Source organism: Melanaphis sacchari, unplaced genomic scaffold (genome assembly GCF_002803265.2).
Source record: "Melanaphis sacchari strain LSU unplaced genomic scaffold, SCAv2.0 Contig234_pilon_pilon, whole genome shotgun sequence".
Classification (NCBI taxonomy): domain Eukaryota; kingdom Metazoa; phylum Arthropoda; class Insecta; order Hemiptera; family Aphididae; genus Melanaphis; species Melanaphis sacchari.
Genome location: NW_020271111.1, coordinates 82,841 through 101,858, shown reverse-complemented (window position 1 = coordinate 101,858; position 19,018 = coordinate 82,841). Strand labels below are relative to the sequence as shown.

General features: G+C 24.5%; 1 pseudogene; it reads left to right on the top strand.

The window, feature by feature from the left end:
• Positions 1–10,077: 10,077 nt before the first annotated feature.
• LOC112594525 lies at positions 10,078–16,287 on the top strand (annotated as a pseudogene).
• The last annotated feature ends 2,731 nt before the right edge of the window (positions 16,288–19,018 follow it).

The window sequence follows — 19,018 nt, the reverse complement described above, 5'->3', positions numbered from 1 at the left end:
GTGTTGTTAGCTATATAGGTAATACAGTCGGGAGCTTAAATAAATCTATCTATTGGCTATTACCAAACTTAAATATAGGTAACAACATAATTTGTATTTTCTCGTTTGATTTTTACCGTATTTCAATTTTTAAGTGAGTTACTAAATTATAAACTTTTTTTTAAATGTTAATATTTTATATACTCAAACTTGGCTAATAATTAAAATGTCATAAAAAACTAACTCGATAACACAGATAATATTATCACCTTTAGGCTATTAAGTTTGATAATAGGTCAATTTATTTAAGCTAATAACACAACTCTTGAACAGCTGAACATAAATGTTGGTTATAAATTATAATAAGTAATATACACGACGACCTCTTAAAGATGCAACTTGCGTTTTACTTTAGTGAAATACCATTAGATTATAATTATGATACATTAATAGTAGTGCCTAGCTTATATTAAATTACTAAAACAAGTACCAATTCTTGGATAGAATTATTATAAATCGTAAATTTTATAAGTACAACCATAGGCGAAACTATGGCCTGGCTAACTGGGTCTCGGACCAGGAAAATCTCGCCCCGTACTAATATTTACAGTATAGTTACGAAATATATTAAATGAATATAATATGTAATAGGTATGTAAAAACAAATAATAATATTTAATAATATCACATAATATACAAAAAAAAAAAATATAATTGAAAATAAATGTTATGATTTATTTCTTATAGTAAAACAATAATCAATTATAATTTATCTGAAATTATTATCAGAAGCATCTAAAATTCTGAACATTGTATTTATTTTTTGAAAATGTAATATAACATTCAACGTACAAATAATATTATAGTGTTTCATTTATATTTTGTTATTCTTTTCGCTAGTTTTATTATCTCGATTAAAATAGTGCGGGTACTCTACTTACGTATGTATACCTAGGTATACATACAACTAAGCTTCGTACTGCTATGACACAGGGACGTCAAGGCAATTTAATACTTTCATAATATATTGAGATGTACCATGACAAAAATGTCGACTTCGGTAAACTAATCGAAAAATCTTAAAAAATGATTCCATATTATGATCATTGTTTAATTTTGTAAAATATTCTTTGATCTTTTTAAAATATTCTCTTGATTTTAAAATGTATTGATTACATCATTTAAAAAGAGTACATTTTGTTGTTTGGATTCCAGTAAATTTTAAATATAAAAATATAGAATGCTATACAAATATAATAGCACGTAAGTAATATATTGAATCAAAGAAATCTGAATTTCGACTTTTAACAGAAAAAAATATTGAACTGTAAGTACTCAAACGTATACATTATTAGTATTTTATTACTTTTATTTTTAAATAAAAAAGATAATCAACACAAATATACAAAAGTATATACAAATACGTACAAAATACAACAAATGAGTAAAAAAAAAAAAAAAATGATACCAAGAATTTTTTACCCCTCCCTTCAAAATTTATAAGTACGTATCAGAAAAGTGGCCCTAATAAAAACCTCTGATTCCGCCCATGAGTACAACAAAGAGAAATTCCTAATACAAATGTTTGATTCTGAATCATATTGTGTACAACAAATTACAAATTTTTACCAGAACAATGGTGTCAGCATTGTATTTGTATATATATACCTAAGTACGTAAGCCGTTTAAAAAAATAATAACAGTTTGTCAGTCTATAAAACTCTTTAGTTTGCTACACTTGTTATAATATTGTTATGTAGATATTATTATTTGTTTTTATAAAATATAAATGATATAATTATTATCAACACCTGAGTATTCAACTACCTATGCTTTTTATTTTATTTCATTTTTAAAATATTTATTTTCATTTTTATTCATGAAGAAATATATAAAAATTATCGTTCTTTTTTCTTTTTTTGCCGACTACCAAGTTTTTAATAGTTAATAAAAATGTATTACGACAATAACTTTCAGCAGCTATAATATGCCTGATAATCATAATTAAAAGTACGAGAAATACACTATGCACAAGCACAAGTACAGAATTATAGCGAGTGATCATAAAAATATGACTTACTAAAATTATAAGTTTAAAAAAAAACTCTAGAAAAAAAAAATTAATTTGAATGTATTTAATATTGTCGAAAATATTTCTGATGTTTTCAAAGCTTACATTTTTACATTTAAATATTAAGGCAGTTATTTACATAAAATAATAAATATTTGTGTTGAATATATTAAATTGTATAACAATTGTTTATTTTATCAATAACATTATGATTAATGATTATGGGCATCTGGTGTAATATATTATGCACAATATATAGATATTTGGAATACCTATTATTATAAATGACAGCTATACTATTATAGTATCACAAATAGTCATAACGCAATGAGTGTTAATTAAAATTATTTTTCTATAATTAATACAACATTACAATAACAAAAGAAAAATTATATTTTATTCGTAGTCGGAAGTAACTGATTTCACTTCGTTTAAGAGTACCGGGATTATTATTATATTTAATGGAAACAGTTTAGGATTTTATTCGTACTATTTAATATGTACATAATATAATGGCTACATAACAGTTGTGTTTTGCGTTATTTATATAATGGCATCGCAATCAGTATTTCGATTATGCATATTATTATATTTTTAACTTTTTTTTTTTTTTTTAATTATGTTATGATAAGACATTCCTAGCCTATGTAGGCTATCTATATCTACAGATATTTATATGATCGGTATTTTTGACAATTCTGACATGATAAATTATAATTTTATAACAATAGTAATGATATTTAAAGTTGATTAAACATTTAAGTATAGAGTAAACTGTAAATGAGTAAATATGAAATAATACAAATATACATACATATATATTATATAGTAAATAATTATACATACCTATAATTTAATAAATACAGCTAAGCTAAATACATAACATACAACGGAACAGACAAACAAAATAACTAAATAAAAATGTTAGTAAAAAAGCAGTGTTATAATTATTTTTGATCTACGTGTGGTACGCCGGTGCATGCCTGCAATGCATAAATATAGGCAACACATTTATCGTTTTTCTACCCGTCACAAAGTAATAAAGGTAAAATAAAATAGCTAATTATACTGTAATTATATTATATTACATTATACTTCATTACTTCAATGACCTACATGTGTAGAACTAAAAATCATTATAAATTAATTATATTAATCATTTACTCATATACATAATTCTTTTTATTACGTCTAGTGTTAAATCATTTTACTGATTAACATTTGATAATGTAAAATATAGGTAGACGCATAAACATGATAGGTATCTTAATATTGTGTAAATGTTCAAAAAAAAAAAAAAATACTTTACTGTAATGATAATATATATATTTACGTAAATAAGTTTGATATATTTTTAAATTATACTTCACTGGTTATTTATATCGATCTAAACATTATGTATGTATCGTTATAAGCACATAATTTGTCTAAAACATAAATGCAATAATAACGCCTCAAAAGCCTTTGGCTATTTGTTTGGCAACCACATAATTCAATGGAATCTCTTCTACTGATTAATTTATCCCTCCGACAAAAGCCCTACTTAAATATTCGTACATACAAATTATAAATAGATAAGTTCTAAATTGCCTTCAAATATTTACGAATCAATTTTATTAGTATATAGATTTATGTCTACATATATTATAGATATTTGTACAAAATATGAAACAAAGTATGATTTCAAAAATTATCATATAAGTATTACTATTGAATATATATACTATATATACTAAATATACGTACTCAATGGTATTACCTACACTACTATTAATATTACTATATGTCTAATTATTGTTTATATTACTTCAGACTTCTCTATAAATTAGCAAATTATTAAGTATAATTAGGTATATATAACTGGTAAGTCCCTATAATTGTACTGTAATATAAAGTGTATCAACAATATAACATATTTACACATGTTTTATATATATTATGTTTATTGTCTTTATATTACTAATTTATTTATTTATTAATAAGCCCAATATTAAATATGGTACTAATTACAGACAAATTAAAATAGATGGTAAAAATATCAATGTAATAATTTAAATAGCAGTCAATTTAACAACAGTAATAAAAATAATAATAAATCCAAAACTGAAACATTTATATCCGAATTAAAATAATATTTTTGACAAAAATAAAATATTTTTATTAATCCAATTATTAGCTAAATATTTTAAGATGTGGGCACGAACAAATAAACTAATCATGTAAAGGCATTCACATTTTTAAAACAAGTACATAATGTAACTTGATAAGTTTTTGCTGAAAACGCTCAAACTGATATTTATCAATAGTAATAGGATCTTAAACAATTTATCTATCAAACCAACTTTAAGACTGCAGAACGAACAATAGAACAATATATGTTTTTAATACAGCATAGTATATAACTTAAGTCTTAAAATAAATGTAAACACATTTAACAAAGTTTAAGAAAAAGTTTTAGAAGACATTTTTATTAACGAGTAATTATTATAGACATTAAAAAACCCAATAAATCACAAAAGAAAATAATAATAATTGTAATTAAAATAATCACAATAAACTTAGAACTACCTTTCACACGTATCATCGAATTTTCTCAAAATTAAATTAAATTATTTATTTTTGGTAAATGTTAATATATATAACGTTGTATAACTGTTTATTAACACAGAGGCCGTGAACAGTTATACAAGTTTAAGTTGTAATTAAACTCATTATATAATAATTATTTTGTTTATTATCGTTATCTCTTTAATAGTTATTTTTATAAAACGTGTTTATAATCAATACAATTTTATATAAAAAAATGATTTTAATTTTTTACTTTAAAAAAAAAATAAAATAAGATTGTTCAAACATAATTGGCTTACGCCTTACCTAACTATTATTAACACAATTAACTAGGTTATTATAATTTATGAAATAAATTGCTGCTCCCTTCATAAAATTGTTTTGAATCTGTAAGCAATGAATTATTATTAACCAATAAAAGTATGTATAATATATACATATATTTTCTTATATATGTTTACGTACTATATTATATATATATTATTATAGAATGGAAAAATTATATACAATTATCAGGGGGGAGGGAGGTTGAGTAACTCAACTGATTGTTCAAATATCTTAGCATGTGCCCACTCTTTTTCGAATTAGGACTTTTGGGACAGTAATTACTTTATTTTAAGAATTTTTTACAAAATGTGTATAAGTATTAATACTATAATAATAATGAAATAATTACATTTTTATTAAAGTAAAAATTGAGTGATAAATAACAAATAACTACAGTTATAGATAGATTTACAACCTTATAACCACGAACAATATTAGACTTAAATACTAAGAAATCTATTGGTAGGTATTAAAAGACAAAAATACAAAGTTATAAATGAAAAATAATTTCATTTAAGGAATTATTAAATAAAGATAAATATAAAATATTAATTACAATATTGAATGTATTTTGTAACTTATACAAAAAAAAATTTTTTTTAGACTATAATAATGAAAGAAAAGCTTATTTAATATTGCTTTAAACCTTTTTAATCCCCTAAAATATTAATTTAAATAGTTTCAAAAATTTTAATTTATTTAACAAAAATATGTTAATTACAACTTACATGAGTCTATATCTTAGTATTATTAATTTATTATAACCTGTTTATTATATTATGTTTTCTGTTTATATTATAAATAAATTAAAATTTAAGGAGCTAATATTTTTATCTTTTTTTAAAATTTTTGTTTTTTGTAATATATTTTTTTTTTTTTTGTTTATGTTAAGTTTATTTTTACTGTATGATTCTTCTGAATTATTTTAAATTTATAGTTATAAATTAAATTATGCCATGTTAACTGGGATACTATTAAATTTCTAAGTATGAACAACTCTTGTCTCCTCTACTATCCATTTTTCATATTTATTTACATGTTTAGTCTTGAGGCTAATGTCAAGATTTTTCATTCATTTTTAATATTACGAAATTAAAATAAATATTATTGTTAATTTTTAATTCTGTTGAAAGGTTAGCTTCTCTTGTGGTTTCAGCTTATCTAAAAGTCAAAACATTTTACCTATAGACACGTATAGAAAATAAATTACAACAAGTAAAAATTAAGACAAATTATCAATAATTAATTGTACTTAACCATTGCGTAATTTATTTTTAATATTAATCTAAAATGACTTAACTGTATATGTTATGTTATGATTATACGAGTAATAATATCAGCTATGATATTGACTATTTATCATGATACCAATTATTAGATACTTAAAGTAATTCTAATAAAAGGTCAATTTAACATTATAAACATGATTTAGCATAAGTTTTTACTTAACCAACAAAAAGGACAGAGGTACCTAATAAGTTTATACTTGGATAATTTCCTCACGCTAATATTTATATAATATGACATTTTAACATACATTATCACTGTTGCCATTAAAACCTGTATAAGTAATTAATTCATTTATTAAATAATAATAATAAAAAAAGAAGGTTTTTATACAGTTGACAGGTACTTGATTGTAAAAATCAATGTAGATCAAATTAAATAGAACTCACTATAGACACTATAACGGTATAAATTTTAACGTTTGTGTAATCTAAACATTAATATTTATTATTTCCATTTCAAATCATAAAATTTAGAAAATTCTTGGTATCTACGGTCTACGACTCTTCATTCTTCAAGCATAATATTGAATACCGTCAATTTATATAATGTAATAAGTGTGTTAATTATTGCGAAAAATTGTATTTAAATAAATATGGAAGTTCTTGACTTTGACTTAGATTTAGTGATTTACTGTAATACTATTATAGTATAATATTAAATAGGTACTTATTTATAAAGTTATTTTATCTAACCTAAGTAATTGTTCAGTGTATTTTGTTAAACAAAGTAGCTGCAGTATATATCAAATTAAACGGTAAATACTTACGTCATACAAATTAATCTATGATTATAATATTTATATATATTATATACCTACCTATAGATAGTTACTTATGTGTATTAGTAATAATCAGCTGTACCTATTTTATAATAAAATATTAATACACATATTTTTTAAAAAATTTTCAAAACGTAGACAAGTATATAAGTTTATTCATATATTTCATATTATAAAACTCAAATATTAAGTACAGAATTAAAATTATTTTAAAGAAGTTGTTAGGTAAGTACCTATGTTTTCAAGCCTTTAAGTGTTTATAGATAAGTATAAAAACTGATAATGATTGTTCCTAGTTATCAGAAGACATTTCTTGTTACGCAAATTATAAAACAGCATGTGACACAGGTTATTACATATTGACATGAAGCTTACACAATTTACTGGCTTGTTTACTAAAAACTACAAATTAAGTATTAATATAGAATGTTTTGATTAATATTTTAAGTTTTAAAGTGGGTATTCATAGTCAATTAATTCAGTATTTAGATACAAGATGCGTAACAACTTCACTTCTGAATTATTTTGATTGATAATTTTATAATTATAACAGAATAAAGATCAGTTTTGCTAAATATTTACTGTATGATTTGTGATAAATTATTATATACCTACATAATAAATACAAACTACTAATGAAAAAAAAAAATAGATAAGTTATCAGTACTTACGTTATTTACTAATTAGTTATTAACTACTTATTAGGTAGCAGTTAGGATTAGTATTATTTATAAAGAAATTTTGAGTTATTATCAAGTATTACATAGTATCTTTTAAAATATAAAATTATTAAGATTTAAGATTAAAAAAAAATACAATGTTGAATACTTATAAAAATATGCTAATATAATAAATGTTAAATGATTAAATATTTGCCATAATAATTTGAAATTTAACTAAATTATCAATAGTTTCGATTTTTAAGAGTATAGGCAAGTGAGCAACACTCTTCTACATTAAGTGTCAAGTGGGTTATTATGGGTGTGTTAAATCTGAATTCAATGATACAAAATTATACACGAAAAATGATTCAGAATAGGAATGATTTGTCAGTATATATCATCTAGTATATTTCATGGAGTATTTTTTTGATAGAGCTATTAAAGTCATATTTATTCTATTTTTAGTATTCGTCACTGCGGTATATTGATATAATTTTTTTTTAAATATTGCATTTGTTATATTATTAGTATTTAGTTATTATAATAAAATTATATATATTTATACCATATTACCATACTATATAAACTTATATTACTCGAAATTTAATATTATTTTTCTATAAATATTGTAAAACAGTAAAAATAGGTTTATTGTATAAATATTTAATAGATATAATATTAATTATGTTAAATATCATTACGTAAAAGTAAAATTCATAATAATAATATAATATATGTAAACATTTTAAGTTCTCGCGAATGTTATTAAATTATAGCAAAATAATAATTAACTTCATTATTTGTCGTTTAATTTAGTAATTCGCTCAAATTTTAACTTAAAAAATGTTTTTAAAATATAATTTCATTGTCTTCATATATCAATTAGATTTTATGGTTGTAGCATTAACTACTTTTGACGAATATAATATTACATTTTCAAGGTTTAGGTACAAAACAAAACGTTTTTATGGATTTCTAACCACAAAATAGTTTTACATTTTTTATAATTAGACAAATTTATCAAAATTTTAACATTAAATAGGTACATTATATAAAAAAGAATACAAAAACTTAAAATATTAACCAAATATTCAGAAAATTCTCTGACATGATAAAATTATCAATGTATTTTTGAATTTTTGTTTCTATCTATTTATTACTGATACCTAAATTTGTCTAAATTTGTTAGCTTTTTGATTTATGTTAAAACATTTTTTTTCTAAATCAAAAAGTTTGATATACTTTTGTATATTTTGCATATAAGGTTTTTTATAATTTGTTCTTCAATGATACAAAAAAAATACTAAAACACATAACCATAGTCTTCTTTAATAAATACGTTTGAACTTAGAAATTCGTATAAACTGCGAATATGTATAGATAATTATTAATTTGTTAATTAAAATTCATAAAATTTAAATTTAATTCTATAGTCTTAAAAACATTTTATTTATCTTAAATTTTTTTACGGAAATTTAAAAAAAAATGTAGTGTAAATAAACTTCTTAGATTTTTTGTGGGTGATTAAAGTTTATATTATACTTATTGGTTATTTTATTGGATATTTATCAAAAGTAAAATAAAGAATTCTGCAATTTTGTTGTATTTAAAAAAATATTAACAGTACCTAGATACTTGAAGTATTTCATGATTACTAAAATTACGAAATATTAAATTGATTTAAAAATATTTAGTATTTTTATAATGAATCTATTTACTCTATTATTTTACCATATATCGAAATTAACTAACAAGTTAATAACAAAAATGTACAATATATTTTATGAGTAGGTATACCTAATAATTTTTATGTAGTTAAAATATGCTATATTTTTCAGTATTTGTTAAAAATTAATTCAACCTATTGTGTCTTTTGAGTACTTCTTAATAATATAAATAAATGATAAAATATCGTTAGAATTACCGGTAGACATCATTTTCACTTAAAATCGTTTTTAATATATACCTAATTATCATTAAATTCAAATTTAACGCATCCATTACAAAAGTCTACTCAAAGATAATGTACAATTGAAACTTAAAATGTATTATAGTGACTTCTTTAATTTTATACCTGATACATCATTTATATTTTTTTCTAAGTTTTAGATAACTGATACTTCTTAAATTTAAATAATATTACGAATTGCGAATTATAATATACCTTTTATTTGCGCGTGTTGATAATATTAGACTTAATCATAATATAGCTATACTATATATTGGCTTGAAACATTTATTTTTGCAATTAGCAACATGTAGTATTTTAATAAAAAATTTTATTTTATTTTATTAAATATTTCTAATGAATGAATTGTTTTTTTTTATAAATTTATTGACATTGATATAAAATAATATTTATACTTGATTAATCTTAGATTTATAAGTTTCAAGTTATAAATATGACTGCCAATAGTGAAAGCAATGATAAACCATTAACAAGAAATTCCAATTCAACGGATGATGAAGACATAACTTTTTTTTTTTTTTACGATTTAGTTAAGCAATTGGTTTTAAAACGTTATGATATTGGAGGTAAGTATTATATAATAGCACTAAAATTAATGTAAAATAAATACCAAACACGTATATTTAGAAATTAGATTACGAGAAAAATTTTATGAAATTATGTACTTACATTACTATTTTTCTTTGATTATTTTTTATGAAAAATAACTAACACTAACGCAAGTAATTGATAAATAACTAATACTTAATTAATAAATCTAATTATTTAGGTTTAAATTAAGTTTATTTATTCAGGTTCCATTTTAATGTTAAATATTTTCAACATGTATGGATAATATCTATATTAACTAATGTAATACTATATTATAGATGCGTGTGTATTATCAAGCTGGCTGAAAGCGTTGGAACAAAATAAAAATAAAACTATTCGAAATGAATATATTAAACTTATGACGATAGCATTGCAATATACAGAACCAATCTGTCCATTTAAAGACCCACCCCCTGAGATCATTGATCCCTTGGAAAATGGAGTAAAATATGCAAAAGTGAATCGTGAAGTGTAATTTTAATATTCAAAGTATGACATGTCCACAGGTGATCGAAATGGCGAGGAAATTCTTAAAGAAAGAAGGCACTGCTACGTGTATTGGAGATAACGAATACGATATCAAGGATACTAATCCCACAATTAGCACAGCAATGTCCAATGACAAATGTCAATATGCTTCATATCAAGTTATACCGAACGTTGGTGTTCAGTGTTATTACGCTTTTTCAGACGAACCAATGTATAATTGGTCTTTATCACCACAAATAACGATCCCTAAAAGTGGTCCACATGCCACGGACGTTGAATGGGAAAGAGCATTAGCAGGTATTAAATTGATCAAACCGAGCACTGACAATGTAAAACTTCCAAAAGCCCGAAATATTTCAACCACTAAAGAGTAAGATTTATAAGATTAGGTACGATTATAATTACTGATTATTTGATGTATTACCAATAGCGAAGAAAGTGAAGTGAAGTCATTAATTTCTGGCAGCAGGGTATCTAAGAAAAAGTAATTTGGTTTTGTCATTTATTAATATCTTGAATTATGTATTTACATGTAATATGTGTATACCTATTTAAGCTTCTTTATAGTATTGAGATGCTATTAGTACAGTATTAGATAAAAATAATTGCTATATAATGTTACTTTCGCAAAATATCTTGCTTCTTATATCATAATATAATTTGAGTGTAAAAAATAGTTTAAAAAAAACCTAAATCTATAACGCTTTATTCTTGTTTTAATTTTTAAAAATGTAATAATCGACTATAAATAATACAATTTCAATGCACAAATCTATTTAAAAAAAAATGCATTTACAAGAAAAGTGTACGTATGGTACACACGCGAATAATTTGTGTAATATATTGCGTTACTTTTAAATTTTTATATTTAACATAAATTTTAATAAGTAGCTATCTATTAGGAAAATTATATTATTATTATCCTTTTCTAGTAGTAGTTACTAACTACCAAGTCAATATTGTAGTATTATGAAATAGATAGAGTAACAAATTTTAAATCATCCTTAAACTAAATACAATTATAATAATAATTATTATTAGGTCAGATAGGTTAAAAGAAATAGAGGAAACTCCAGGTATTTGTAATGTAATGAACATAAACCAACAAAACCGAAATGTGACTGAAGTATTCGAATGGAATGATGCTAGTCTATTAACTGGAGAAATAAGACTTGGTGCAGAAATGTGCGCTGATCGAAAAGTTGATGCTCAAGTGAAGACGCAAATAGAAATTGACAAAGAAGCATTTAATGCCTACGACAAACTTTATCCTGGAGATTTCACGATAAATGTAGAGCAGTCGGTTATCAACGATATAATTCCAATGAAAACAAACGTTGTTACGGAGGCCGGCGATAAAAGTATATAATAGTATGATTAGGTTAAGAAGTATACATTATTGGTATTTTTTTTTAAAGTAAAAATACTTACTATTTTTATAATTTAAATGTCTAAGAGGAACGTTGAACACGCATATTTTATGTCGTCGCCGTCTATTAACGTTTACACGGTAAATTTGTGTCCAATGAAACTAATTTTTATAATATTATCTTTAATTAAGTTCATTTTATTAACTTATCAAACTTATAAAAATACTCATGTACAACATTACAATCTTCAAATGCTCATAACTCGTTTTTAAATTTAAATATCAATAAAAGCCAATCACCAGATATAATATTTTTGAATTACAATAAAATAATATCGTAATTTATTGCTTAAATATATCATTTCTTCCAAATTTGAACTTCTTGTTAAACTTATGCTTATATATATATCTTAGATTTTTTATTTAAATATAAAATATATAGTACTCATAAAGAAGACTGTATAAAGTTCCAATCTATGTTATAAAAATTGAAAATTTTAGAAATTTTATAGTTTTTGCATGATTTTAACGAATTTTATCAAAATTTGAATTTTAGAATTAAAATGCATAAAATAACTGTTGTTATGTATATTTAATATTTTTAAATAGATAAAAGAAAATTGATATGAGATATTTTACTAAATTTTCAAGAATTTTGATTAAATAAATAATATTAATTAATCGTCCTTTATAAAAAAAAAATTTGAAAATCTAAAATAATTATTAATTGCTCAAAAAGAGTTAACATTAAAAAAAAATTATATTAGGTACGTGTAAAAAGTACTAATATAAAAATTTGGTAAACATTTCATGTATCTGTGGTTTTTTGTTTTTGAATTATAATTAAAAACAAAAATTGTTTGAGGAGAAATAGTAATAAAACATTATACGAGTGAATATTTAAGCTCGTAATGATTTGAACTTCAAACAGTTATACAAAATAATTATAACTTTCTAGTAATTTTTTTTTTTATTATTGATAAAGAAGTTAATAAGGAATCTTATATTACATTTTCAAATATTTCTACTCCCGGCAATAGATATGAGATCAGAACTCATGGAATGTTGCTCAGAATTTAAAGAAGAAAAATGAGAATTTTTAGATTAAATAACTGTAATCTTGAATTTTTCACCAAATATTTATATTAACATTTTATTGATCTGAAATAATTTTTAAAATATATTTGTTCTTTTTTTTGCATGAAATCTTTTACTTTTTTATAATATTTTTTGATTTATATATGATAAATATTTTTGTTTGTGAATATAAAAGTTAGAAAATATACAAAATTTCTCATAAGTTTTTTTTATTCAGTTATCAAAAAATATTGAAAGTACAATATATAGTTACAATATTTTTTTTATTAAAATTTGATATTCATCAAAAAAACACAAACATTTAAAAATTATTTCGAAGTTTAAAATTAAAAGAATTTTTAATTTTAACACTTAAGGTTTAGAAATCAATAGCATGAGATTTCTCTTAAGTTTTTTTCCTGAAAATAAAAAAAAAGTTTAGAATAGCACTTGGGATTTTTCAATAAGCGACTGTAGTTTGAATTTAGACGACATTGGATATTTAAGTTTATCATAATAATTTTATAAAAGTTAGAATATTATACAATAATCTTAGCTATTTGTTGTTATTCAATAACAACTTTGAATCTTTTTTTTACTTACTACATATATTATTAATAGTTTTAAGTGCATTATGACATTTGACTAATATTTAGATTAATTTTATGTTATTATTATGTCATAAGCCTATTCATACCGTTTTGTGGTATTGATTAAAGTTACAATAACGGCTGAGAGTAATATAATTATAAAATTATATAATACTATATAACAATTATTTTATTACATAATGTTATACTAATAGCTTTTTCCAAAATTAGGTTAACTTTATATGAAAAATGAATTAGGTTTTATTTGCTTGCAGCAATATTCGTATAAGCATATGATAAAATATCTTTAGAAATATAGGATGACAAAGATACTATCAGTTTAGAATTGTTTTGCATCGTTTATAATATATGTACATTGTACATCATTAAATTCAAATAAAACACGTCCATTATATAATAATTTACTTAATGTTTGACATTAACAACTATCAATAATTACTGTATAGAAAAGCAGCTTTTCTGTTTATACCTATTAGTAATTTCTTAGTCTTAGTTAAATGTTGTTTTAGATTTTTAATTTTCACAATAATTTTTCAAAAATGTAAGTAAAATAGCTATTATTATTTCAACTATGGTAATTTTATGATAAAATCATAAGGTTCAGTTCGAAAAAAAAATAAATTTTTGAATATTTCTAGGAGTTATTTCTAGTTTGAACATAAATTTGTATTTAATTTTATTCATTTTTAACGTTTGAATAATTGTGGATCTAAACATTCTAAACAAAAAAATCTTCATCTGATATCTTGTTCATTATTTTTTTTTCAAAAGTAGTTATTATCTGCCTGGTTATAAACAACTAATAAGATTACCTATAAACACTTTTTTCAAAATTCAAATCTTATTTTAGGATTGTTTTATGGTTAATCATGTTGTTTATTTCCATCATTAGTTTTTTTTATGACAAAACTTTTGTTTATTCTATTGTACTTGTATTTGTATTTTTGTAGTATAATACGTAATATTTAGGTACATAACAAAATAAGGTATATTATTATGATAAAGTTTATAATTTATAAAATGTATATCCTTTCTACAAGCTCTGAGAGTTCCTCTGTAGTTAACCGTCTCATTCCACGTCTTTAAATAACTATATAAATATGTTCACAATTATAGTTCACTACTCACTTATGCTTAATTTATTTGGTTTTTGTAAATATTATAAATATTTATAATAATACTTTTAATACTTAACATAAATTAAATTTTCTAAATAAAGTATTGAAATAAAAGCAAACGTATATGAATACAAAAACAATAAAGAATAAAATTCATACGAATACTCCCAAATTAAAGCGAAATCAAGATCACATGAATAGATATTCTGGGTCAAAAGTTTCACGAATCACTAATGAAATCAACGGGTTTACTCGTCTTAAATTTACCTCACGTCTGTTGTCTCCCACCACGTATTAGTCGATTTTCCTATAATATCATTATACTTGGTTATGCGTCTGTCTAAACATTATTACGATCACAACTACTATTAATCACCCAAATGGCGTACTAGTCATTTTAATATATATTATAATAGTTTCAAGATAAGTTCTATTACTTTATTAATATATGCCCATAATGTCGTATAACAAATAAAACAATAATACAACTCGGCGTTATGCGTGTGAATATAAAATAAGCTTAAGACGTGTTTTTTTGATCATTGAAATATTTAGGCCGATGAGATGGTAGATGATACGTGTACATATTTTTCACACGTAACAATACGCTTGTCGTAGGTACTACACATGAATACACGACAATAAAAAAATAATTTCAATAAAATTTCAGAAACGATCAAAGAAGAAGGAAAAAAACAACAGCAGCAGCAGCAGCAGCAACAGCCGTTGGCACACGACGGCGGTGGCTGCGGTGGCGCGAGGACGAAGCAACGCGAGTGCCCGCGGCCGAAACTGTGCACGTTGCGGCAGAGCGCCGGGCCACGGAACGTCGAACCACCGGCCGAAGAACGCCGGGCGGTTGTCGAGAATTCGCCGTTGGACCGTCAGCTGGCGGATATCCGAACTGAAGCAAGCTCGCCGAGCTGAACGCCGCCGGCGGCGCACCGACAACTACGGCGACAGCCGCCGCACGGTAGCCGATCGCCGGCGGGACGTCCGACCACGGCCGACGACTACCGTGTCGCGTTGTCCGGACGTCGCGTGGGGCGGCGACGACGACGGCGGCGGCGGCTGCAGCGGCGCCGCCGCGAGACGACCGGTGCGATCCGCCGAGTCGCGTGCCGAACGGCACTTGGACGGCGGGCTGCTGTTCAAGAGGTCGGAACTGCGGAGCATGCTCGACTTCACGGGCGAGTGTTTCGAGGAGGCGAGCTCGATGTTGCGGAGCAGACGTGCCAACCCAAAGTGCGTTAGCTTGGCGCAGCTGAACGACAGATCCGCCAAGAAACGCGACAGCGACGAGTCCGACGGACCGCCTTCGGACGCGTAAACGATTCGCCGTCCTTCTTGTACGACAGCCGCGGTGTTAATGTTTCGTCCGAATAAAACGTGTAATGGGTCGTCGTCACCTATCCATCTAAACCGAAATCGACTGCATATAATGAATCACACGCGTGGGCTTACGCCACTGCAGTGTCTCGCGTACCCGCTGGGCGGCTGGGTGGTTGGGTGGTTAGGGGTTACACCCCCCCCCCCCAAACGAACACTTGGACGTCATTTTGACTGACCAATCCCTTTACTTCTTGAAACGAATTCCCGCGATTTGTGTGTTCGATGAACATATGTGATCTTTTCGTTTTACCCGTGTGTCACTACACCGACAATACGCGGGAAGTTGACGAATAACGAATACCGAACACACAAACGATTTGTCGTGGACAGTGTAATATTCACCGTTGGTGTTAACAAAATCGTATCGAATGTGGTACTTATAAAAACGGTAAACTACGATTGAGAATACTCAACTTTTATAATTCCCCAATGTTGTCATATCTATTGGTTTTTATCGAACGATTGAGCACGATATTACTGGTATTACGGATAAATATTCAACATCAACTTTGAAATGTACCTATATGAAAAGTTTAACGACTTAAAAAAGTGACTGATAAAGTGAATAAAACGTATTTAAGTCGTGAAGAAGTCGAATATGTGGTTTTAGGTCATTGAATTACAGCAGAGCATAGCAAAATAGATAAAATATCTAATAGCTAGTAAACATTAGAAATAAATATAATATATGACAAGAAATTCGATTAATTTATTGAAATGTATAGAATATTATGTTGGGTTACGCTATCTAGGAATTAAGATGTAAGTAACTTAAAAACTTATTATTTATTCACCCATAATTTATAAAATTTATTGCGTCATTAATTAAGTGATATGTATTCGATATCAATACTTTAAAAACCTTCCTTTTTGAAGCTATTTATGGATATTTAAAATGTTTGTCTTTTTTTGTGTATTTACAGCAAAAATATTTTTTAAACCATTTTAATTTAACTATAAAATGCTATAAAATATAAATGAGAAAAAATCATAGTTTACGATTTAAATGTTTTATACATGAATTGTGAATTGTTAATTAAATACTACTTATATTATTTAAACAAATATTTTCTTTTAGTATAAAGCACTTTAAAAAAATATAATATTTACCTCTACGATACTACAGAGTTTATTATTATTCGCATTATTCTGTTTATAAAAATATAAATAATAATATGCTATCATATAAATATTTAAAAAACGGCTATGGTAGGTAAGGACATATTAGTTTAATTACTAAGTGTATGACCTTATTAAATCACAGTCAATACTTCATTCTGAACTGCAATATGTTAACAAAAAAATATACGGCCATCCATTTTTATTAAATAAAAATAAATAATTTAATGATATCTTTTAAAATTGTAATACTTATAAAATATATTTGTTATTTCTTAAAAGTTTTTATGGAAAACTTTCTATTTATGAATCATTTCTATACGTCTTATCCTATCATATATACAATAGATTCTCAATACTCCTATATTATGTATTTGTTTCTGCTACTATTTAATAAATATGAATAGTATCATAATAAATTTTAAAAAATGTAAGAATATAAATCATAAATAAAAATTATTCATTATTATATACCTAAGCTTCACTTAAAATGTTTTCTTTATTGTTATTAATTCTACTTTAATCTGTGTATTACCATTTTTAATTTGTATAACTACTTACCATTTGTTATTTTGATACATATTAATGCTTGTTTAGTTTAATTACTATCTTATATTGTTCATATTTTTTATTTTTTATTTTTTAGATCACTATAGATATTGCCTATTGGGCTCTGAACCCGATAATGATTATAAATAAGTAGTACCTGTGTGTTTGTATACTTACAACACGTATCAGCAGGGAGATTTAAAAAGTTTAATGGAAAATATTCAGATCAAGCCCATTTTTTTCCGTGTAACACAAAAAAAAAACCAGTGATTCAGTGATTTTCAAAAACTATAATGCGTATGTTCACAATATATATATATTTTTTAAATTCAATTCATATAATACAAAATCATAATAATTCTGAAATGAAATTACGTCCTTATACAAACTTTATTTTTTTAAATAACTATTTCGAGTTAAAGATTACGGTTTGATTAAATAAAAAAAATGTATTAATATCTGTTGATTTATTTAATATATTTAAAAATTTAAAAATATTAAACATGGTGGTAATATGGTTTTTTGAAAATCATTGTTCTTTGTGTTACAAGGGAAAAAATAGGCTTGAGGGGGATATTCCTGCTTAAACTTTTTAAATCTCCTTTCTGAAAAGTGCTGTAAACATACAAATACATACTACTTATAAACATAATTGTTTTATTGTAATTTATTAATACTTAAAGCTAATTATTAAACATGAAATAAAATATAATTTTTACTTCTTCGTTTTTGCGAATCTGTAAATATTATAATTCAGAGGTAGGTATAGCGTATAGGCATTTTCTTATTATAATATTAAACATATATAATAATGATAATTCACGCAAGCGTTATTATTGGCCTATTACGAACCAGTCATATTTTTAACGTTTGTTCATATAGTTCATGTTATCACCATTGAACCGAGTTGTTGGATTATATAAAATTAATGATATATAGACATATAATTTTAATATACTATGATATTGGTCTTAGTCAATTACTATAATAAGGTGTTCATAAAGGGTGCACATAGCTCAATGCATTATTGTTTGTGATATATTTTTGTTTCTTTCGGCA